Below are 26,608 nucleotides of genomic sequence, written 5' to 3'. Positions count from 1 at the left end.
GAAATGTATTTGTGTTCTCCAATATACTAAGATTCAAAGTTGTAAAACCGAAATACTGTACCAATATGGTGCCTTCCAAATTAAAACTATTTGTAATAAGAAAGGCTTAATGATGCTGATGTATTGCTGTATAAAATGAAAATAGACTGTTTTGTCAATTGCTAAATGGTTCTTTAAATTTTTAACCATGTAATTTAAGTTTGCCATTGACGTTCTGATCCTTCTGGAGCATTTGCAGATGAGCACATGAAAATGACTCTGATAAGAACTTATCTATCAACTGAATCAGACATTCTAAGTATTGGCATTGTTTTGTACTTTCCTTATCATATTCTATAACTGTTGTCTGTTGATATTTTACAGCATTTCTAAGATACCAGGACATCATGTATATGACAGACAAAATTAACTTAAAAATAGACTCACAGTAAGCCCAAACTAAAGAGCCACTCCTTCTAATACTCTTTGTTGCTTAAATTTGACCCAAAGGGTTTTATTGGCAGACTTCCACCTGACCTGTTTGTTACATAACTTTCCCTCCAACACGGGACCAGATCAGATCATCCTGGGTTTCTTATGCATGTGCTATCTGATTTAAGCCTCTAAGGCTTCTGGCAGAAGGCAAACTCCTATCTTTGTCCAGGGCCTTCTGCTTAAGCAGAAGCAATATGACTATTTCTACAGGCTCCAGATATGTCCTTTGAATAGTTCATGCTCATGAAGTTATTTACTCCTCTTGCTCTGCTTTGTAATGCTTAGCAACATTGGAAGTCTTTCTGTGCAGAACTGACTCCTTTTGACATTTAACCTCTAATTTAACTGGCACTTCCTCCCCCACCCCAGGCACTCACCAAGTCACCAGGTGAGTAACAAGAAATACCACTACCCATTCCTGCCAGACAAAGAGACAATCAATAGAAAGACTTTAGGTGCCTAAAACTCCAAACCAATGATTTCACTTCAGATGGGCATATGTCAAAGTGAACCCCATGAAATATGAAAAAGTAAGGGAGTATTACACCTTGAAATGTTAGCAATCACTAAACAAAGGAACTGATTGATAGTGAAGGTGTGAAATCTCAAATTTTAAGCTCAAGGGTATGATTATAAGAATGATTAATTAAATGAAGGCATGTATAAACACCTCAATCAAATCAAAGAGAATATGAATAAACAGTTAAATGAACTCAAAGAGAATACCAGAAAACTTCTAAGTGAACTTAAAGTGTATAGAAATAAACAGCTGAATGAACTCAAGGTGGATACAAATAAACAGATACATGAAATAAGGAAGACAGTGCCAGATATGAAAGGGGAATAAAGATGTAGAAAGCCTGAAAAAATGTGAAGCTCTAGAAATGGTAAGCTCCTTAAATAAAATTTAAAAAATTGAGTGGATTCCCCACTCCTAGTCAACATAGCAATAAGTCAAGGAGAAGAAATAAAAGGAGTACAAATAGGTATTCCTATTTCCATTCACAGATGACACGATCACATACCTTAAACTAAGGTACTAAAAAACTCCAACCAAAAACTCTTAGACATCATTAAACAGCTTCAGCAAAGTAGCAGGATATAAAATCAACTTACAAAAATCAGTATCCTTTCTATAAACAAATAATGAGCAGATTGAGAGAGTTATAGGAAGACAATGCCATTTACAATAGCCTCAAAAAATCAAATACCTAGGAATAAACTTAACAAAGGATGTAAATGACCTCTTATAAGGAGAACTACAACCACTGAAAAAGACATAGAAATGGACTACAGAAGGTGGAAAGTTCTCCCATGCTCATGGATTGATAGAAACAACATAGTAAAAATGGATATACTACCAAAAGCAATCTACATGTTCAACCAATTCCCATCAAAATCCCAATGACATTCATCACAGAGACTGAAAAATCTACCCTAAAGTTCATTTGGAAACACAAAAGCCCATGAATAGCCAAGGCAACACTGAATAAAAGTAGCAATGCTGGAGGTATCACAATACCCAACTTCAAACTCTACCACAAAGCCTTAGCAATAAAAACAGCATGGTACTGGCACAGAAAATGACATGAAGACCAGTGGAACAGAACAGAGGACTCAGATATGAATCCACGCAGCTATGTTCACCTAATCTTTGACAAAGTTACCAAAAACACAATGGAGAAAAGGCAGCCTCTTCAACAAATGTTGCTGGGAGAAGTGGTTATCAGCCTACAGAAAACTGAAACTAGATTCATACCCATCAGCCTGTACTTGTATCAATTCAAAGTGGATTAAGGATCTTAATATCAGATCTGAAACCTTGAAGCTAGTACAGGAACGAACAGGGTATACTGGAAGCAATAGGTATAGGTAAGGACTTCCTCAGTAGAACCTAAGCAGCTCAGCAATTAAGAGAAAGGAGGGACAAATGGGACTACATGAAATTAAAAAGCTTGTGCACAACAAAAGAAATGGTCTCTAAATTGAAGAGGCCACACACAAAATGGGAGAAAATCTTTGCTAGCTATATATCATACAAGGGACTGATAACCAGAATGTATTGGAAGCTAAAAAAACTAAACCCTCCAAAAACCAATGACCCAATAAAGAAATTGGCAATGAACTAAACAGTTTCTCCTTTTCAAAGGAGGAAGACCAAATGGCTTAAAAAAACACATGAAAAATGCTCACCATCCCTGGCCATAAAGGAAATATACATCAAAACCATACTAAAATTCCACATCACTCCTGTTAGAATAGCTACCATCAAGAACATCACAGCTAGCAAATGTTGGTGAGGATGAGGGGAAAAAGGAACCCTCATACATTGCTGATGGGAATATAAGCTAGTATAGCCACTCTGGAAAACAATATGGAGGCTTCTAAAAAAAAGTAAAAATAGATCTGCCGTACAATCCAGCAATAGTACTCCTAGGGATATACGCCAAGGAATGTGATTCAGGTTACTGCAAAGGCACCTGCACACCCATGTTTACTGCAGCACTATTCACAATAACCAAATTATGGAAACAGCCAAGAAGCCCCACTATCGAAGAATGGATTAAAAAATGTGGTATTTATACACAATGGAATTCTATTCAGCCACAAAGAAGAATGAAATTTTCATTGGCACGTAAATGGATGGAACTGGAGAACATCATCTTAAGAGAAGTTAGTCAGAAGTTTGGTCTCAGAAGACCAAAAATCACATGTTCTTCCTCCTATGTGGATTATAGATCTAAAAGAAATGCAGTAATATTATCAGATATAGGTCACACACTAATGGGAGACCATGCATGGGAGGAATAGGGAAAGGGAAGGAAACCAAAAACTTGAATGTGGTTGATGTGCTCACTGCATAGGAACTAATATAGTAATCTTAAATTGGAGTGGGCCACAACAGGAAGGGGATGAGGAAGTACTGAGGAGGTCTGATAGAGATAAAACAATTTGAGTTATAATACACATATGCATGGAGACAACACAAGGAATCTCCCTGTATAGCTATCTTTATCTCAAACTAATAAAAACTCCATGTTTTTCTTATTATCTTTTATATTTTTTTTCTTCTACAAAACTGGAGAACAAGAGGGTGGAACAGTTTCTGCCCAGAGGCAGGAGGTGGGAGGTGGGGTGGAGGTTGCCCAAATAATGTATACACATGTAAGTAAATGCAAAAATGAAAAAATAATAAAAAAAATTGAGTGGAAAGCCTCTTCAGTTGACTGAGTCAAGTGAAAAACAGTATCAGGGATTGAAGACAAAGTAGATGTAATAGAAAAAGTCAGTTAAAGATATAGTAAAAAAAAATGAAGAAAACCAAGTGGAATAAGCAAGAACTCTGTTACTCCATTAAAAGACCAAACCTATAAATCATGGGAATTGAAGAAGGAGAATAGTTGCAAGCCAAGGGCATAGGAAAGGTATTCACAAAAGTAATAATTGCAAACTTCTCAAATCTTGAGAAAGAGAGCCCATCCAGGTACAGGAGGCCATTAGGACCTAAACAGTTAAGACCAAAATAGAACCTCTTCCAAGTATATTACATTTAAAAAATTAAGCACAGAGAACAAGGAAAGAGTATTGAAAATGCAAAGGACAAGTGCCAAATCACCTATAATGGCAAATCCATCAGAAGAAGAGCAGATTTCTCAACAGAAACCTTAAAAGCAAGGGGGATATTGAATGATGCATTTCAAGTGCTAAAAGAAAACAACTGCTAACCAATGATTACTTTGTAAAGTGGTCATTCATAACTGAAGGATAAATTAAAATCTTCCATGAAAAACAAAACAGAAGCAATTTAGGACCACTACACAAACACAGCAGAAAATATTAAAAACAAACAAACAAGATAAATTTTGCCATGGAAATATGGGAAAAATAAATCTCACTAGATAAGAAGATATGCAAATGAAGAATATAGGCAAGAATAAAACAAAAATAAAAAGTAAACAAAATGGCAGAAATTACTACATACCTCTCAATATTAGCAATGAGATTAATTAAAATTTTAATCAATTAATTAACAATTAATCATCTCCATTGTCTTTTTTTTATTGTTTTATTATTCATATGTGCATACAAGGCTTGGGTCATTTCTCCCCACTGCACCCACCCCGTCTCTTACCACCCACTCTACCCCTTACCTCTCCCCCAACCCCCTCAATACCTGGCAGAAACTATTTTGCCCTTATCTCTAATTTTGTTGAAGAAAGAATATAAGCAATAATAGGAAGGAACAACTGTTTTTGCTGGTTGAGATAAGGATAGCTATACAGGGAGTTGAGTCACATTAATTTCCTGTGTGTGTGTGTTACCTTCTAGGTTAATTCTTTTTGATCTCACCTTTTCTCTAGTTCCTGGTCCCCTTTTCCTATTGGCCTCAGTTGCTTTTAAGGTATCTGCTTTAGTTTCTCTGCGTTAAGGGAAACAAATGCTAGCTAATTTTTTAGGCATCAAAAGACAGTATGGTGAGTGGGATTGAAAAGCAATGTCCAATCATTTTTTGCCTTCAAGAAACACATTCCACCTACAAAACAAACACACATTGGCTTAGGGTGAAAGTATTATAAAAGACGTTCCAAGTAAATGAAACCCCAGAGCAGGCAGGAGTAACTATACCCTTATCTGCTAAAGTTCACTCAAACCAAAATTAATCAGAAGAGACAAATGTGGTTACTTCATATTAATAAAGTGACAATCTGTCATGAAGAATTAGTAACTGTTAACACTACTGCACCCCACTTCATTCAGCAACCACTACTAGGCTTAAAAGCAAAGAAAGACCCTAACACAATGACAGTGGAGAGACATCTATAACCCACTTATCACAAATAGAACCTCAGAATCAAGTTACACCATAAACTAAATGAACTTAACAACCATCTACAGAGTATTTCATTCAGCAGCTGCACAATACACAATCTTCTCAGCAGTCCATGAAATGTCCTCCAAAATAGATCATGTTTTAGGACAGGAAGTAAGTCTTCACAAATATAAGAAAGTTAAAATAACTCCTTGTATTCTAGCAGAGCATAAGAGAAAGAAAGTTAGAACTCAAAGCAAAAACAAAAACAAAAAAACAAATCCCAAAGAAAAAAGTCCAAAAAACCACTCAAAATCAACCAAACAAAAAACTACAGAAAATATTTAAACACATGAATACAGAACAAACATCACTGAATGACCAGTGGGTCATTGGAGAGGAGGAAGAAATTTAAAAGTTCCTAAATATAATGAAAATGAAAATAGAACCTACCAAGACCTATGGGATACAACAAATGCAGAGCTAAGAGGAATGATTTGAGAGATGATGTTAAAGAAATAGAGATCTAACATAAAAGTTTAATGATGTACCTCAAGCTCCTAGAAAAACAAAAACAAGCTAACCCCCAAATCTGGAGACATAAAGAAATAATTAAAATTTACATACATATTAATGAAATAGAGATAAAAATTATACAAAGAATCTACAAACAAATGTAAGTTCTTCATAAGATAAATAAGATTAAGAAACTCTTAGCCAATCTTACTGGAAGGAGAAAAGACACATCATAATAAAATTAAAGATACAAAGCAGGATATTATGACAAATATCACTGAAACATAGAGAATCATGAGAGAATATTTGAAAAGATATATTCATACAGATTTATGTTACTTTTTAAATGATTGCTCACTGTTATAACAACTGTTCCTAGACTTCAAACTTTACCTAGAGTTAGTAAAGTAGCAAATTGTAGATTATATTAAGATCCTAAAACCTTGTATGTTTTTCCTCATATACTTTTATGATATTGTTATTAATTTGTATGTATTCATATAAAGATACCAGAAAGCAATATTATAATTTAATTGGTGAAAATGTATTTTAAAGGTATCAAGTTTGTATTATACTAGCTGTTTGCATTTTAGATACAGTTTATTAATTCATTCATGAACAGGCTGCTGGTTGCTTCCCAGAAGATCTAAGGCTTCAGAGAAAGAGTGAACATCAAGGTGAAGACTTCACTAGACATCACTGGAAACAGGAAAATGACAGAATCTATCATCAGAAGTTGTTTGGATGCTTTATTTCAGCCTCCCTTTTGAAAAATGAGGATAATAAATGCACCTACCTCATAAAATTTCTGTGAGGATTGAACATAGTGAAGTGCATGGTACAGATGTTTGTAAAAATTGAGCTTTGCAGGAAAATTGGTTCTAATTATCAACTTTCCTTTAAACTCCCTTCCTTAGAAGTGGTTTTACAGGGGTGTAGACAACAGGGTCTATAATAATGATTAGTAAGAGATGAGGGTAAGATTGTGTCTTTGTGTTGAATATTCTGCTGTTCTATAGAATAGCAACTATTCAAGAAAATGCACTTTGACACTTTTTTCTTCTGGATATTGTCCAAGCATGGTTTTAATTTGTAATTCTTTATATAATTTTTAAAAGCATTTATTTTTTTCATTCTAATGTGATAATACATGTCTTAAATTTTTTTGTGATTTAAAACTCAACTCTACCTTATATTCTACTTCACATGCCTCACAGTACTTTTTGCCATGGGTTGTAAATATCAATACGAAATACTTAGTAATAAACACATTCTGAATGATTAAAGCTAATGTTAGCATTTTATACATGAATTTTAGTATTATTAATCATAAGTATAAAAGCATATCTAGAAATAATATTTATCTACAAGACTAGAGAGTAATTATATTCTTTAGTAAATAACAAATAAAGGTCTATGGATCAATATTTACATAGAAATATAAGTATTAATTGACCACCTGAGAATCGTTACTATCTTGAAAGAAAAATTGTTTCTTTGTACAGATTGCCCTATACCCAGTGTAGAATCTAATGATGCTCCATGATACTTTGAATTCATATTTGAATCTCCACCATCTTCAGGGATTTATCCTCAAAGGAGAATAAGAAAAATAGCTATATAACCACTATGAATTTGTATTACTATCAAAAATTGAATGAGTACTCATTTCAAGAGGTAAGACTTTGGCTTTTGTAAATGAATCGAATTTTGAGGTTTATTTAAACTTCGAAAAAGCTTTATTCTCCCAAGTTATCTCTTCTCAAAAGTCATAGTGCAGAAATGGCAGATGTAATCAAGCAATCAGGTAGTGATCATTTTCTACATTCTCTGCTTATACCATCATTTTTCTGTGAGTGAACAGACAACGAGGAGCACTTGTTTAAATAACCACAAGACAAAAGCCCTTTTGCTCTTCCAGCACTATTTGAAGTTGGCACTCCACCAAAATACAAGCTTTGAGTTGATGTGGGCATTTTTTGATACTTAAATTGAAGATTTAAAAATGTAAAGGTATAACAATCTTGTAGAAGTACTTTGTTTATGCATCTGAATTTTTTAATCAAGTAAGGTTTACACAAAACTTAGCATATACACTCAGAAAATTTGAAGATGATGAACAGGCTCACCACAAAGTGATCCATTTTAAGTTTGTAGTATAGACTTTATTCAGCAATATATTATGTTTACAATTACTGCATGTTAAAAACCACAACCATAAATCATCACTACAGTACAAAGTGCTTTGTATTATTTGTAAAAACCTACTTTAATTGGTGTTATTTGTCAAATGTTTTTTTATGGTGATTGTGTTGATATTTCAAAGTATTTACTAAAGCAATATTATCTATTTTGAGTATATAAAATATTGAATAAGTTTAAACCATTGATGAAACAGTAGGTGACTTTATTTATTGCCATAATTTAGAATTACTGTCTGGTTATAAAATAACTGTTTTCATTTCTTTTAAAAATAACTGTTGCTTTACTCTGTTACACAGCCTAGATTACTGTGTTACACATGAGCTTTAAGAAGGTTAAGGGAGCTGTTTTATATTCATTGGTAGGTGTATTGGACTTCATGATAATTATAACTTAAACTCATTATTGCAGAGTTACTGAAGTAACTAGTACTCAGTTTTCTGGACCTTATATTCTTACTTTAGCTCTAGCTATGTAACAATGTGCAAGTTACATATTCTCTTTCAGATTATTCTAGCTAAATTCTACAATGAAACTGAAAATAATATTATTTCATAGAAATTGCATTAAAATATATATGGATACATATCCGTTTATGTAAATAAGTGTTAGTTGCAAGATTATCTTCTAGGAAGCATGTAAATGAATCTTAGCTACTGTCTGAGTCTTTCTTATAATACCCTATGTATGTGTTTTTATTTACAGTATGCTTAACATTCATTGTTGCTGTTCCCATCTGTCTTATAGTTTTCTTATTTGGTTTTAAAGCCACATAATGCACAGTTTGCAAAAACGTGAACATAAAGAAGAGATAGTATAGGAAGAAAATTTTCAGGTGCTTTTGCTAAAAGCGACTTTTAAATTACTGATGGATTCATCACTGCATGTAAATTTGTGCTGGTTGGTGCATGAGTATCTATTTGTATGACATTCCATGTGTGTTAATGAGAGAGAAAACTTCACATTTACGGATTCTTCATGGAATCTTTCCATCACAGGTTTGTTTTGATAGTTGCTACAGCATTCCATGGATTCCCTTGTGGATGGGAACCGCACTGCAGTGACAGAGTTCATTTTATTGGGTTTGACCGATGACCCAGGCCTTCGAGTCATCCTCTTCATGGTCATCCTGTGCATCTACCTGGTCACCATATCTGGTAATCTCAGCACAATCATTCTTATCAGAGTCTCATCCCAGCTCCACCATCCCATGTATTTTTTTCTGAGTCAGTTGGCTTTTGCTGACATGGTTTTTTCATCTACTGTCACACCCAATATGCTTGTTAACTTCCTGGTGAAAAGACATACAATCTCCTACTTTGGATGTGCTATCCAGCTTGGTTCAGTTGTTTTCTTTGGGGCAGTTGAATGCTTCCTTTTGGCTGCCATGGCATATGATTGATTTGTGGCCATCTGCAACCCACTGCTGTATTCAACCAAAATGTCCACACAGTTCTGTGTTCAGTTACTTGTAGTAGCTTATATAGCTGGTTTTGTTAATGCTTCCTCCTTTTCATTTTCCTTCTTTTCTTTATTCTTCTGTGGACCAAACAAAGTCAATCACTTTTTCTGTGATTTTGCTCCTTTGGTTGAACTATCCTGTGGTGATGTCAGTTTTCTCACAGTTGTTTCCTCAATTTCTCCTGGCTCTATCACTGCATTTACACTGATTGTCATTGCTGTTTCCTACGTCTACATTCTCATCACTGTCTTGAATATGCACACCACTGATGGCAACCAAAAAGCCTTTTCCACCTGCACCTCCCACCTCACTGTGGTCACTCTGTTCTATGGAACAATTATGTTCATTTATGTGATGCCCAAATCTTTCTTCTCCAAAGACCAAAACAAGGTGGTGTCTGTGTTCTACATGGTGGTTATCCCCATGTTGAACCTCATGATCTACAGTTTCAGGAATAATGAGATTAAAGGGGCTCTGAAGAGAAAGCTTGGTAAGAAAATGTTTTCTTACTGAGGCGTTAGGTTTTTTTTAGGATTTGTAATAGTAATAATAAACCATACATACACTAAAAAGAGAAAACTGAGTCTGTAAAGTTTAAATATAACTATTGAAATATAACAATCCATTTGAGGTTTCAGTAAATATAGGGGTTCAATTTTCAGGTTAGTGAATAAACAAGAGGTTCATAAGTTACCTAAAAAAAACTACAATTACATTTATCATCAAGGATATACATTGGTTTACATTAAACAAAGTTTGCTAAAGAAACTTTTATATTTGTATTCACATTGTCTGTTAAGTCATTAACTGTATTAAGATTTGAATCTAAGCATCCCCAAAGTTCATACATTTGGTAAATGTTTGGTGCTATGCAGGGGCAGCCTAGTGAGGATCTTTAGCTCACTGGAGGCATGATATCAATGTCCATTCTTCTACTATTTTGCTTACTGCCCATGTAGTGAGTGTCTTTTCTCTATAACAAGTTTCTGCAATGAGACACCTCAAAAGACCCAGAACGACAGAAACAACACATCATGGTCTTAAATCGCCAATGTTTATGCTAAAATAAAACTTTTCTCCTTATCAGTTGATTATTTCAGCTCTTTATTAAAGTAACAGAAAGCTGATGAACAAAAATCTCAATCCTTTAGGCTGTGTTCACTCCAAAATTATGCTTTCCTTAGATAAGCCTGAAATGGGTCTCCAGGTGTGACTCAGGTGGTAGAACACCTGTCTCACAAGTACAAGGCCCTTCATTTAAAACTCAGCACTGACAAAAAAAATGCCATGGAAATCTGATAACTGTACTTGTGATTGAATACACTGGAAGAAAAAGGTTAAACTACAACCAGAGAGAAAAGTTCTTCTAAATGTTCTTCTTATAGTAAGGTTAGCCTTGAGGAATGGATAAATGTTCTTCTTATAATAAGGTTAACCTTGAGGAATGGACTTTGTGGGCCTTTATTCTGGCTGTGTTCTTGGTTTCTGGTTTTGGTATAATTTTAGAATCCCTAGAGAAGTAAAGGAGGAGCTATCTCTAAATAAGCTGTGAATTCTTCTGTATGGTCAAAACAGGTGAGTTCCATGGCTCTGTTGATTCTGAGGACTAAGTTCGCCTGAGATTCTAAGGACTGAGTTCGGCAGAAACAAATGCTAATTTCCAAGAAGGGAGTCCAGCTTGTAGTGTGATGATGATGAGGAAGTAAACTGAACACTTTTCAAACGACTTCTTGGTAAAACTCACATCCTGCTCAGCATGTTGGAGCAGACATATATTTTTCTCCCTTGAAATTGTACATGTAATTCACCTTCATCTGTTGCCAATTGTCATGTTTATTTCCCTTTCCTCTCCCCTCCTTCATTCTTCAGAAACAAATTCCATCTTTTTGCTGCAAGAATGAAGGGCATTAATCTTTCCACTTATTCACTTATTCTTTCATTCATGCAAGAAATAAATTGTGTGATTCTTCTATTCCAGACACTGTTTAAACTACTGCTGTTCTAAGTGACAAATACTCAAGATGGAATTTATGTTCTAGTATAGGATTTAGATAACAAAATCTAAAAATAAATCATGTAGATTATGAGAGGGAAATGGGTTCTATGGTGAAGCAATAAACAGAGACAAGTGTGGGAGGCTGATGTTTCAGGAGCACACAAGGGTCATTGCAGGTCTCAGTGGGCACATAACCCCTGGGCAGTGATCAAAGCACAGTACATGATGAATATGGTTTTACCTGTGTACAGTTGTATGAGTCTAATACTTCACTTATGAGCATGCTATTAACTTTGGGGACTTCTGTTCAAAAAATGCAACACCAGTCATTTAAATTAATCCCATGGTAATTGTAAATGGAACATATATGAAATGATAGATATGTCTTAAATATCAAATTAGGGCTTTCAGGATAACAAGGAATTGCATCACTACATAGTATGAGAACCCAAAAAATATACCGAACACTTAAAAATTCTTTTGTGACATCAGAATTTTACAAGTCATAAGAAAGCATTGCCAGGTGCAGTGACTAATGCCTGTAATCTTAGCTGTTTGGGAGGCTGAGATTTGGCAGAGTGCAGTTAGAGGCCCTATTTCCAAAATAACCAGGGCAAAATGGACAGGAGATGTGGCTCAAGTGGTAAAGTGCTTACTTTGCAAGTATGAAGCTATAAATTCAAACCCCGGTACCACCAAAAAAAAAAAAAGAGTAAGAAAAGAATAAGAAAATAGTTTTACTGACCTGTTCTATGGAATTTGGTATTTAAAGGGTAGTGCCACAAAGTAGAGCAAGGCCCTGGGTGACATCTGATTGATACATCACACATATATCCTCAAGATGAAGGGAAACTGGAAGTAATCAAGCTTTGCACAGATTGCAGCCACAAAGGTCAGGTCTAGGGAATCTCTGACTTTGAACTTGCATAACAGATAGTAAAGATCAAATATTATTTTGTGGTGCACTGATTATACAAATAAATAACACGATATTTTATTAGTCCAATCAAACAGAGAAAAATATGACCAGCCAAAAAGAAACAAAATATCAAACATGGTAAACAGTGGAAACAACAGAAACAAAACTAATTTAAAATTTAAAATACTGAAATCAACCAACATAGACTGTAACATTATTTTTGATTAAAATGGAAAAGATGTTTCTAAGTCAGCTCTTTGGTCTTGAGACTCAACAATTGAGAGCTTCTTAGTACTCTGGAGGCTGAAGCTGGGGGCTATGAGGATGTCACTAGAGTTTACACTGTAAGCCATATAGGTATCATTTGGATTGCCATGAAGAAAAGAGAAAGAAAGAATGTCAAAGACTAATGGATATCAAAGAAGGAAAAAATACAAAGAAAGAAAGAAAGAAAGAAAGAAAGAAATGTTTGACCTGAAGACTGAGCTCTTAATTCAAATGGGAGAGACTATCAAGATGCAGGAAAAGAGAAACACTTTATAAAAAGGATGAAAATGCCACAGGGAGCAGTACCTTCCTTTCTGTTGTACTAAGATGTACAGTTCCAAGTAAAAGTACTTTCCAGTATGAATAATAATAATGAAAAGAGAAAAGCATGAGATTGGGAAGTCCTCCTGCCCACAGTTAGTACCCAATGAGAAACAAAAGTATTAAAGTTATTCTATCCAGGCACAGTGGCTCAAGCTTGCAAATGTAGCCTCTTTGGAGGCAGACATTGGGAGAATTGAAGCTCAAAGCCAATCTGGACAAAACGTTCATGTACCCGTCTCAACCGATGGTTGAACATGGTGGCATATGCTTTTTATCCAAGGTATGTAGGGAAGCAAAAAAAAAATCTCTACATTGCCTGGGCATAAAGTGAGATCGTATCTCAAAAATAACCAATATGAAAAGGGCTGGTAAGTGTGGCTCAGGTGGTAGAGAACCTGCCTGGTAACTATAAGGCCTTTTCATACTCTAGTAGCACCAAAAAAGGTATTCTCACAAGAAAAAGAAGAAAGGAGGTATGGAAGAAGATGGTTACTAAAATTTACCTTGTTGCATATGATTTTAGGAGAAAAGCATCTAAGTAGAAAAGGTTCAGTAGGCCAATGGATTTATGTTTCAAAAAGACCCACGTAACACATTCTGAACTGAAAGTCACTTTTTGTCTGCCAATATTTGGTGTGAAGAAGAATCCCCTCATCACTAAATGCAACTTTGGGTGTCATTACCATTTGAAGTGAACATGATTGTGCTCTGCCTTGTGATAAGGAAGACAGCCTATTTGGGGAAAATATGTCCAGGTTACCAACAGTCCTGAAAATGATGGCTGCATAAAGCAGTCCTACTCATTTGACAGAAGCTTTATACAAGTAACTCTGATAATTATTGAGTACTTCAAAATAATCAGGAGAAGCATCATTATTTGATGTTTCTGAATTCTACCAAACAGCCTTATGTATCTGCATCATCAAGAAAACTATTTATGAAATTATCAGAAACATTAAGATGACCCAGTTTAAAAACAAGGCAAAAGATAAATGTATATAAACACAGAAATTCAAAGTAATTACTAAGTAGAATGAAAGTTGTAAGAAAACCTATAGAACTTCCTAACTGAAAAGGTTACCATGCTAGGAGTGTTATGCCAGGCATTTATATGTGGCAAGCGTGAACTTCATGGTTTTTTTAAAATTAGCATATAATAGTTGTACAGAGGGGATACATTGTGACATTTACATTTGTACTTAACAATATATCTTAATTAGATCCAACCCCCTCCATCATTTTCCCTCATCCCTTTGCCCCTTCATAGAACAATTTTAACATGTTTCATTACTCTGTATTCACACATAAATACAAAAATGTCCATTATATTTGCCCTCCTTTACCCTTTCCTTATGCCCACTTGTCCCACTGATTCCCACCCCTAGAAATGACCTGTTTTCCTTCTAATCCTTCATTTTTAAAAATCGTATGTTAATAGTTCAAGGGGTGTTTGCCTTGGTATTTTATACATACATACATACATACATCTAGTATATATATAAATAAATAGTATATATATATGCATATATATATATATATATATCTTCAAACACAGATGCAGTGTTCCAGTATTTTTCACTCTCTAACACTTTCTTTCCCTCTCTTGTCTGCTCATAGTCCCCATTGTCCCCTTATACATACCCACTAATACAATTACAATTACCTCATGAGTTTTTATACAGGATTGCAAATGACAGCACAAAGAAAGAAGCATTCTAGCTTAGAAACCCTGTGATCCTCTCTGGAACCAATATATCTTATAGTAATGTCAGATATAGTTCCAGGATCTCTGAAAGTGTAGTTTATAGTTATAAAAAAATCACTGCATTCAGGGATGCCTATGGAATAAAACAGAAAATAGTGTGTTATCCTCTTAGTTCAGATTTATAGATGAAGAATCATTTTATTTATATGTGATATTGCATGTAACACAGCTGACATTTAAGTATTGGGATTTAGGGGAACTAGGAAGTTCAACAAAACTTAATCTGGCATTAATAAAGTCTAAGTATTCTCTGAAGGAAACATTGCACTCCATTAGGGATGTTAAGTGCCATGAAATTTCAATGAAGAATCCTTAACAAACACAGTGTTTAGGATTTCATATTGGATCATAAGCAGGGCATAAGGAACCTGGAGAGTGATTTTTGGGGTGGTGGTGGGGAGTATGCTAGATGTTGTGTGTCCAGTAGTGGATTTTCAGAGAAAGTATGAAACATCTTCAGATTGTAAAAAAGAAGTACTACTATGGGCTTTGCAGTTCTCTAGTTTTTCTTTGGCAAAGTTCTTTGACAAAATGATTAAGTGGTGATGCTATACAAAATAATATATTTTGAAGTAATTAAAAAGAATCAATCAGAAATCTATTAGCGTACAAGTACACTAAACAAAATGAAAAATGTGATCAAAGCATGAATCCAACAGAAAGAAGAATCAGTGAGCTCAAAGACAGGCTACTTTAAAACCCAAAGATAGAAGTAGAATAGGAAAAAGAATGATAAGGAATGAATAAAGTTACAAGAACCTTAGAACAACATTTGGGTTACTGGGGCTCAAGGCAGAGTATGCTCAATGGATAGAAAACTTAATCAGAGAAATAATAACAGAAAAACTTCCCTAACCTAGAAAAGGGTAGAAATGTCCAGGACAGGAAGCTCAAAGGTGCCAGTCATATTCAATTCAATTAAATGTACTTTAAGACATAAACAAGCTTTTGAATGTTGACAATAAAGTGGGTTATCAAAGCAGCAAGAGAAAAGACACAAAATGTATTCAAACTTATATGACAGAATATTCATATGTAGAATCTAAAAAAACAGCTTATTTTATTGAAATTTTCAGTATAATAGTGGTTAGTAGAGGTCTGGTAGAGTTGGGTGTTGTTGGAGGTGTTGTTTGTTCATATTGAGTGGACATTCTATAAAGAAGAGCATATGCAGAAGGATGGATACTTAATATCTATGTATAAACTTTGCCTAAACCTCTGGTCTGCCACAAAATTATTTATGCCTGGGATAGGTGAAAGGTCTTTGGGAAAAAGAAAGATCCATTCATGAGTGCCTGGACTCTATAGAGTAAGATTTATGGGTTTACTGCTGTTTTTACTGAATGAACAGACATCAGGTGTAGAAAGATAAAATGGTGATTAATTGAAGGGTCAGAAGACAGAGCTTAGGGACAGATAAGCAGCTGGAAATTTGGTGGGAATCTGAATTCAAGGGAGCTGCAGGGAGCATGAAACCTCTCAAACTGATGATAAACTGTTCACACTAATAATTAAGTGAAAAATTCACCATGATCTGGGATTCCCCCTAGGATTCACATTTTGATAGCATCAACTGGAAGATGAAAGAACTGAGCAGACAAATGGAGACACACAGAGACACACACAAACACACACACACTGGACATTATTCAGCCTTCAAGAAAATTCTGTCATTTGCGTCAACATAGAATAAGCTACAAGGATTATTTGAGGCTAAATGAGCTACTTATTCTTAATAGTAAAATATTGATTTATGATTAGGATACACAAAGGCCCATTTTCATTGCAGTCAATGTTTTATTTGTGTCCTTGGTATTCAATAAGTCATGTAAAACACATAAAATGAAGAAAGATCAGAAAGGAAAAAGAAAAAGTGTCTCTATTTGCAGGTAGCACACCTATTCACAGATGAGAGTTCTCCAAGGAGAAATATTAGAAATAATTTAATAAGGAAATATTATTATTAAGATGAAGGCCTAAAACATGAATTGTAGGTTTGATATTTGAAGCAAATGATTAAAAATTGAAAAGGAAAAATCAATATGTAAAAAAAAACCCAAAATAGTTAGGAATATGTCTGTGAGAAGTCATGCAATGCTCCTTCAACAAAACTGATAGAAATCTGATGATAGAAAATGAAGGTATAAATGAACGGAAGGAGATATATAATTTTCATGGGGTTGAAGAAACAATACTATTAAATTGTGCCTTTTCAAAATATTGAAATGCATATTCATTGAAATTATTATAAAATTGTTAGGATCATTTATAAAGATTGTTATGTTAAATCTAAAACTTATGTGGATATTAATACTGGTTAGGAAAAGGAAAATAATTCAACAAAAGAAGAAGAAACACTATTAATAATATATAATTTCAAAACTTACAACAAATTTATAGTAATCAAAAAAATTTTTTTTGCAATTTATGGTTACCGTTCTTTTTTTACACCACCTAAATCTTTTCTTGACTATTCTCAAAGGAAATTGTTTTCTCTTACATTTATCTCCAGAAATTTCATTATTTTACCATTTGCATTTCTATCTATGATATCTTTTGAGTTAATTTTTAAATATAGTGTGATGTAAAGGTTAGTTTTTTTCCAAGTTGACATGTAGCTGTTTCAATAACAATTGCTGGTTCCATATTGGGGTCTTGGTTACTGGGTCTGTTACTAGGAACTGAAGTGAACATGTATCTTTCTGGTGTCTGGATTACTAGACTATCTCTAATGTCTTGGTCTGTAGGGCTGCTGCCAGATTGCAGGTCCATTTTAAGGTGTGCACGTGATAGGCCTATTAGCACTTCATTGATCAGGCATGGCTTTTTCTGTGTACTTGGGAGAGCTCATACTGGATCACTGGTTAAATCTGGGAAGGCAGTACTTCACAGTGTGTGGCTGAGAGGTGCTGGAATTGAGTCACAGGGGTGCTTCAGGGTCAGTAGATGAGATGAGATTAAGGTCGTCAGGTCTGTTTCTAGGAGAACATGTGCTTCTCCTAAACCAGTGTTTGGGCCTATTATTAGAATGAAATTGAGAGAAGCCGAAGCTGATTTACAAGACCATTTCAAGATCCACAGTTGGGTTTAGTCCAGTGAATCAGCCTGAAAGGGAAGAAAAACACCCTGATACTTTCTGTTGAAGGATATATTCGTTTGCTGGGTCAGACAATCTTAGTAGGGACATGGGGCAAATGTATGGTGCAAGAAGAGTTGCAGGAATGATGAGTTCTAATGATAACCCTTAAGATGTGTAAGGGAAAGTTGATTTTTAGGATGATTTGAGTCAAATATTTAACATCTTCCACATATTTCATGCTTCCTCAATGGAATGTAGGTGCTCAGATGTCTCAGAAAAGATTTTCAAGTTTCCTATTGAGGAGTGGCAAGAGAGAGTTTCAAGACACTTAAAAAGGGGACAATCATGTATGCAGAATTTCAGAATATGTTTTCAGTAAAATGAACACTAAGTCAAGGTAATAATTTTCTTCTTTGCTATTCTGTCCTTCAAATCCAATGCTCATTTTCAATTTGATCCAAAGATTATTTTAATTAGAAAATACTCTGGCATCAACATGCTAGCCCCAATAAAGCTGATAAGTTATTTGTTTGGAGTGCCAGATATGCTTCTGGGAAACCAAAGACTCTCTTCTTCACTTTTACTCAAAAAGGGAAAAAGTCCAAAGGACTATGGCATGTAGATGTCCCTGTGGGGAGGGTCAATGAGGCCTTAATGAACTATAGTGTTCCTCAAATCCTTTCTGTACAATCAGCTCGAGGAACTTTCTCTCAAAGGGACAAAAGCATTGATATCTCTAGAGGGTTTGTCACTTTTGATTAAAGCCTCCTTTCTCTGACCATGTGCACAAAGACACCCATCCTCATCCTCATGCATGAATGTAACTGTGTTCCTTGACTGGTGGGTCAAGTACTATTGTTCATAGTACCAGTGTTCACTATGCAATAACTGTAAAAGTAAATGGAAAACATCTACCTCATAAAGTTCTCTTTGGAATTCAACATCAATTAATTCTGCCTGTAAAAGGTAAGTGCAAGATCCATGGATTTTGATAAGATGAATTTTCATTTGTTCAAGAAACAATTGAAAATCAAAAAATACTTTCACTAATTTTACCTCTAAACCCCTGTGGAAACTGTTCCTTCAGCAAGAGAGGCTATGTAATGGTCATTATGGAGCCCCTAGACCATAGTAGTATGGATGACCTGTGGCAGCCAAAACCATTGCTTGGTTTGAGCAGGTGAGAATGAAAAGAAAATCAGAAGAAACGCCTCATACTTAGGTTGGATAAGGCTCACAGTCATAAGCCCTTTAATCACAAATCACAAACAATCAATGCATTGAATGAAAGGATATTTGCATGGGCAGAGTCCCTGACTCAGGTGGAGAAGCACAAATGCCAATAGTGGGGAGTACTAGACCTTAAGTGTCCAATGGACAAGAAGGGAAAGGCAAAAATCAATCAGTGCATTATACATATGAATGGCACAGTCCATAACTAAGGAGGTATCAGCTATTACACTTCCTGCCTTACTTTGAATTTGTGATGAAGACCCCCTTACCCCTTGAAAGAAAAATTATACACGTTTCATATGTTGTACACATATGAAAATAGAATAATGAAACCCCATATAAAGTTATTCTAAAAAAGAAAGTTAAGAAAAAGTAATACAGAGGATGAATTTGATCAAAGTTAATTGTATGCAATATGGAAATATCACAATGAAACCCCTTTGCACAATTATTATATGCTAATAAAATTTAAATGTTGAATAATTTTAAAGTAATTAAAAAACTTATTTAATCCCAATGCATGACCAAATACCTTGGGTCATTTTAAGGCATCATTTCTTTTAATCTCACAATAAAAGTGCATTATTCCCCTTTACAAGTACAAAAACTGAGATTAAGAGACATGTGGAAATCAGTACAGCTGGCTAGTATGAGGAACAGGATCTTCATTTTCTGAACCCCATGACCATGACTCTGCAGTCATCCCAGATTGATTCATCTGGTGTCACAATGAAAGAAGGCAAAAGGCAAAAAGAACAAATGGTGGAATGACCAGAGATATGGATGCTTAATTTCAGAAAACAGAAGGCATGACAGCTGTATTCAAATACTTCAAGGTTTTATGTAGAAAGTTCATAGTCTGTATCATTAGAGTCATGGCGAGGAACTGACAAGATGAAAAATAGATTGTTAATGATTCAGCAAATAAGTTACCTGTTAGTGGAGTGATTTCAACACACTGAACGAAGATCAATCATACAAGACACCTAACATAGTCTTTAGTTCGCTGAAGTTTGTCAACTATTGGTTCACTCAGTCCCACCATCAGAAAAACTAAATGCACACTCATTTTAAAAGCAGAAAATTTAAAACTTAAGAAATTAAGAAATTTAAAAAACATTTAATTGTGATGTTTACTATTTCTTGGACATGTTTAAAGCCTTAAGAACTGCACTAATGTTCTTAGAAAAAAATTGTGTTGCTATGAATGCTACAACTAGTAACCTTGAGAATAAAATCATAGCATTGTATTAATATGATTTAAAAAGTACAAAATTGCAAGGAAGCTTATGTAATATGGAGACACACTTGGAAAAGCAATTGAAGATGGATTGTGAAGCTCTGTGAGAAAGTTGCTACAGAGGTTGACATCTGTTCATACAGTATCTCAGCTATGAAGATTACTTAGGAATATGGGAAATGATTCATTAATAATAATAAGTAAAATATGAATAAAATCTGTAATATGCTATATGACTGTGAATATATACATAGTATTATATACAGACCTCCAAACTGAAATAAGTCAAATGAATTGTGAAGTAGTATTAAGGTTAAGGATTTATAGGAGAGATTTTTGTTTAGTTGATAAATAACATGCAAGACAATAAAAGATAAAACATACACAAAGGATTTTTAAATCTGTAGATTTTATCTAAAGAGATTGTTACTTGATTGAAGAGCACGAAAAGAAGTATATAATTGAAATTTTCAGAAACAGAAATGTTCCTAATTAAAATTATTTTTATTTTATAGTATTTGACAGAAATGCTATAAAACTATTTGCATCCTTTGATTTTTTTCATATTGATAAATACAACTTTCTTTACTAGTCTTCACTGAGAAATCAATGTGCTGCTGAAACATTTTGCTTCTTGCCTAATTGATGATAATTATTAGGTATTAATTATGCTATCTTAGGGATGCTTCAAAGCACAGGATAAAGATCCCACACAAGAATTTTACTTTTTTTCCAACTAGGTGGCAAGACACTAAACTCTTTAATCAAAATGCAGTGATGAATTCAATCACTATCAGAATAACAGGGAACAATTTGGTTTAGCATTTTCATTACTGCAAATCACAGAGATAAACTTACCTTGATGTTCAGAAAATACTGTTTTAAATTGTTGTCTTAAGAAAAATAACTAAGAATATGATAATTTTAAACATTTATCATATTTTGTCATGTTACCCTCCAGATGCTTGATCTAGTTGGTAATATTCCTAGTTCTAAGAGTAAAGAATTGTGAACAGCTGTCTGCCCAAAAGGAATGACAATCAGCTAAGTTAGGATCTATTTCACTCAGTGCATTGCCGTGTAGATCTCAAAGATTATGTTTGTGAGGAACTATACCGTAGTACAATTCTTACATTGAAATTTAAAGAAAAAGGTAGCTGTATTAAAAATATACCTAGCCAGGCCTAGTGGCACATGTTTGTAATCCCAGCGACTAGGTAGGCTGAGGCAGGAGGATCTCAAGCTAGAGGCCAGCTTAGGCAAAGTTAGAAAGATCCTACCTCATAACAAAATACAAACAAAAGGCTGAGGGAATGCTCAAGGGTCAGAGCGCTTGCCTAGCATGTGCCAGGCCCTAAGTTCAGTTGATAGTATCACTGTATACATTTTCTGACCTGTCATCTAGCACTCTGGAGGCTGAGGTGGAAGGGTAGAAGAATCATGCCTGTACTACCAAGCCAGACCTATGTATGTGTATATATATACATATACATATATATAATGTTATACGTATACATATATATAATGTTATACGTATACATATATATAATGTTATACGTATACATATATATAATGTTATACATTATATATATATAATACAATGTTATACAATTGTGTATACAATGTTCAATATGAAAAAGGCATATAAAATGCATCCACAGAGGAAAATGTACCAAGTTTCTAAAGGTTGGCAAGTGTGAAAGTAACTTCATTTCAGAGGAATGCTTCCTTTGAATTTCAAATGCTTTTTTTCCCAAAATATTTATGTAATTTTTATTCAGATAAAAACAAGGAATCACTTACATTATTATGATAGCACTTTCTATTAACTAAAACTGTTCATTGTTTTTCTATTCTTTGTTTTTTCTGGACAGGGAACATAAACTATGTTCCTCTCAGGTTCCTAAGATTCTACTCAAAATATACATCATGCATACATTTGCCAAAATTTTTTTAGAACGTATTATGCCGAATACTGGGTAATTGTAATACAAGGATAAACAGTTGCTGGTGAGAATACAAAGTAAGCAAGCAACAATAACCCAATGTCAATTTGGAGACCTACAAGAGGTGATACCTACAACACAAAGGAAGATGATTAGATTAAACCTTAGGAGTCAGAGAGGGATTTGGAGAGAAAGAAATCTTGAAGGACAAGACGAAATTACTTGAACAGCACCAATTGAAAGTGATTCTGATGTTGGCTGTTCCAATCATGGTGAAGGGCCTGAAGTTTCGTTCTCTGTTTAGCCGCCATTGCAGTTCCTGGAGATTCACATGGAGAGGTCAGGGCCAGGGTCACAATGCCCCTCTGAGGCATTCATATCCATTGTTGTCAGCTATGTGTGACCTGACAGATGTGAAAGTGACCAATGCTAAGGACATTTATGGTGTGGTGGACACAGCGGTTGTGTTCTTCTTTATTGTGTGGGTGACTTCTGATGAGCAGAATGATAGGACTCACCCTTCCTGTGTCCACTTGTGTGTTTATTATTAGCTGGAGGGTTTTGTCCTTTCTATTTTTTAAGTTGAATATTTGTGTCAAGGTTCAGGAGGGACTAGGGTGTGGCTGGAGATAGATGCTAGTCCCCTCAGTGATGCTGGGAGTGTAACTCAGTAATAGAGCCACTGCCCCATTTGCATTAAGCCCTGGGCCAGATCCCCTGCTATGCCCCCCAAAAATGATTAAAAAGAAACCACCACTACTAGAACAATAACAACTGGAAAAAGGTAAGAATATATGAAATAAAAATATATAAACAAAAAAAATTAAAAATAAAAAAACACATAGGGGAAGAAGATATGGAATAAATTTAAAAAATTAAGAAGGATAAATAAAACAGGAAAAAAGTAAAAAGTAAATGAAATGAAAGAGATAAATGAACTATTCAAAAGAGGAGAAGAAAAAGAAAAATGTAGAGCCAAAGTTGTTCATCTCCCAATTCTTTCCTTTCTGGTGTTTGTCAGGTGACTGGAAGAACAGATTTGGAGTGAAGCATTTCCTTTTATCTGCTGTGCAGTTTGGAAGGAGCTTGCTCAAATTGATAGGCAAAAATTGTATGCTACCTAGATCTGCATACTGCTAGGGCTGGGCCAAAAACTATAGCATGTTAATAAGCCAGCATGGAATGCTGAGCTTACTAGGCAAAGTTTCTTTCTAGAGCTTCTTACACTAGGGTCTCTTAAGGAAATGCTGACTCTAAGGAGTGTTAACTAACTAGCATGGTATGTGTAGTTCCCTAAGCAAAGATTCTCAACCATGCTCTTTAAGCTATATGCTTCCAGAGTGGGACAAAGAATGGGGCATGTGGTTAGAGCAGTGGCAGCTGGGGAAAGGCTGTGGGGCTGCAACAATCTATGGTAGGAGAGGTGGTAGCAGGGTCTTTGCAATCCCATCCATGGTGTTGAACCCCTACACTCAGATCTTGAAGAAGAAGGCATACATGACTATTCTCTCCTTAGGTTCTAATACCAGATCTCCCAGAATTACCAATTTCAAAGGGAAGCACCTCTTCCTTCCCTTTGAATTACATTCCATACTACCACTGGGTAGAATTCTCAGTAGATTTGTGTTAGAGACACTTCCCTGGGCTTATACTGTCTGGACAGCTGGCTGCTGAACCAGAACAGAAGGGAGTCTTGAAGAGAGAAAAATGTAAAGGCTTGTGATTCCTGAGAAATAAGCTTAGATAGTAGGACCCTACTCAAGAGGGCTCCCTTTAAGGCACCATATGAAAATGGTGGGAAATGCAGAGAACTCCAGTGCCAGTTCACTATGCATATCTCAAGCCTCTTGTCTGTTTATACTATATGTTTGCAAGATGTCTGAGTTTGCTCTTGTGGAGAGTGCCAGGACTCTCTCTTTGACCTCTATCCCTGCAGGAGGGTACTTCTCCTTCCCCTACAGAGTCTTCAATCCTCAGTGTTCGGCACTCTGTTTCTTTTACTATTGTAATATCTAAAGTTCCTAGGTTTCACCTGGTAACTGACTCTCTACTTTTGAACTTCGGGGCTTTCCTACTCTACCCACTCCACTTCAACATAAGGCTGCATACATCTATTGTTTTTCTTCTATCTCTTCGAGAAGCAAGAGAGTTTGGGGTGCCTCTAATTCACTATCTTCAATCCCCTTATCATTTCTTCTTGATGAAAACATTCAAAATCCTTTCTTCTAGCATTTTTGTAGTATATAGTACATTAGCATTACCTACAGTTACCACAGTGTACAAAAGCACACCAGAATTTCATACTTTTATTAATTATAACTTATTACCCATCTATCAATTTTTCTCCATCTCTCCTTTGTCCCAACTCTTCCCCAGTACCTCTAATCATCATTCTACTATTAATTCTATGAGATCAACATTTTTGTATTCCATGCATCAGCGAGAACTGACAGTACTTGTATTTCTGTTCCTGGTTTAATTCACTTAACGTAGTGGTCTCTAGTTCTATCAATGTTGTTGCACATGACAGGATTTCATCCTTTTTATGGGTGAATAATATAACATTGAATATAAAATTGTTCCATATACTTTCTGTTTAAAAAGCTCGTGCTTGGGCTAAGTGCATCTAAAATCTTGCCCACCCTTCAAGGTTCAGAACAAATGCTATCTCACCCAAGAAGCACTTTGCTTGCATGGTGAATAATAGCAGGGAGAGAAAGCATTAGGATAAAAAGGAAAATCTGTGAAAGCTTTTAAAATTGTTTTAAGAAGGGGGAAGGAGGTATGAGAGGGAGGGATAGGGGAGGTGGATTTTAGTGAGATATATTGTATACATATATGGAAGTATCTCAATGAAACCCCTTTGTACTGCTAATATATGCTAATAAAAATGGAAATCTATTATGAGGTTCATTTGCATGGTTTCCAAAGGTCACCAAAATCTCAATGCAACAGGCAAGGTGTAGTATACCAAGTAGCTATACATAGCAATGAATTGGGACTTTTTGAAGCTGTGTGGATATTTTAGTGCCTTTCCTGTATATATCTTAGGAGAGCATGGGACACATTTTCATGTTTCACTGAAAGCCAGCTGCTAACATGCAGAACTATATTTTTTTGAGAATTTCTCTTGTCTGAAAAGAACATACTTAATTGGAAAGATATGAGAGTGCCTGCCCTTACACTCAGGGGGCCCATAGACACCAAATGAATGATAACATGATTCATGTTATCATGCATTTAAACACATTTTAAATGCATGATTTAAAAACAATGATAACAAAATGGCTAGTTACCACAGGGTTGGACTCCCCGCTTGATACCATTCCAGAGCCATGTTCCCTATAGGCTAAAACTCAAGAAGCATTTCAGATGACCCCACCTCTTTATCTGGTGTCTCCTCATGCCTTGTCCTTCCTGCTATTTACTACAGTTTTCCCCTGAGGTCACACCTTCCATAAATCACTTGCATGAAAATTACTAGGGCTTTGGTTTTGAAGAACTTGTCAGAAGACAGAGTGCAAATGAACACAAAAATAAGAACTGTGTACTTATATTTCACTATTGCACATTCAAACTTAAAATTAATAAGTACAAACATTGAGGTCTTATTTGTTTCCCAGATTAATTTTCACTTTCCCAGAGTCCTTTCACTGACGAAAGTTATAGTTATTATCTATCATTGCATTATAGTTATACAGACTGAATTTCTATTTGTCTACAGGCCATACTGTACTTGTTCTTTGTTCCAGGATTTCTGTTTCTTGCTAATTCTCCCTAATTATTGCTATTGGTACTTTTTCTTATGCCTCTGTTTAGAGAATATTTCATGAAATTTGAATTCATGTAGTTGGTTTCTGATGGAAGTATTTGATGCAATGTGCCAAAGGCAGATGAGTCTAGATGTTGCATCAGTTCTGTGTCTACCATAAATTTTGAGTCCCCCTGTTTGCTGTTATATTTATCCTGTGTTCTTCCAAATGGAATGTTACCCAGTTACAGGAGGATTAGAAGATTAATGACTATAGCAGTATCATTTCCTGGTACAAAATGGAGCTAAGTACACTAATACTTCTTTCTCCATCTATGGAGAAATACATGCAGTTTACATTTATAAATACTTTAAATCATATTCTTAGAAATAGTAACCAGGAACATTATCATTCATTAACTCATTCTTTCATTTAGAAATTATACTGAGTGCCTCTTATAGTGCAGGTACTTTCCTAGCCTATCAGAAATGTCAGTGACAAACAACTGGAACTGTCTGCCATCATGGAATTTATCTCAGTATTTCCAAAGCACTTAAAGAGGGAGCATGGTTTAGCATAAAGTAAATGTGCAAAAAAATTAAAAGAGGAAACTGACTCATATT

General features: G+C 35.0%; 1 pseudogene; it reads left to right on the top strand.

Moving 5' to 3' along the window:
• Positions 1 to 9,029: 9,029 nt before the first annotated feature.
• LOC109680809 (olfactory receptor 5P6-like) lies at positions 9,030 to 9,977 on the top strand (annotated as a pseudogene).
• Positions 9,978 to 26,608: the final 16,631 nt, after the last annotated feature.

This window comes from Castor canadensis, chromosome 1, assembly GCF_047511655.1.
Source record: "Castor canadensis chromosome 1, mCasCan1.hap1v2, whole genome shotgun sequence".
Classification (NCBI taxonomy): Eukaryota; Metazoa; Chordata; class Mammalia; order Rodentia; family Castoridae; genus Castor; species Castor canadensis.
Note: the sequence above shows the minus strand (reverse complement) of the source record. Positions and strands in the feature narration are given on the sequence as shown.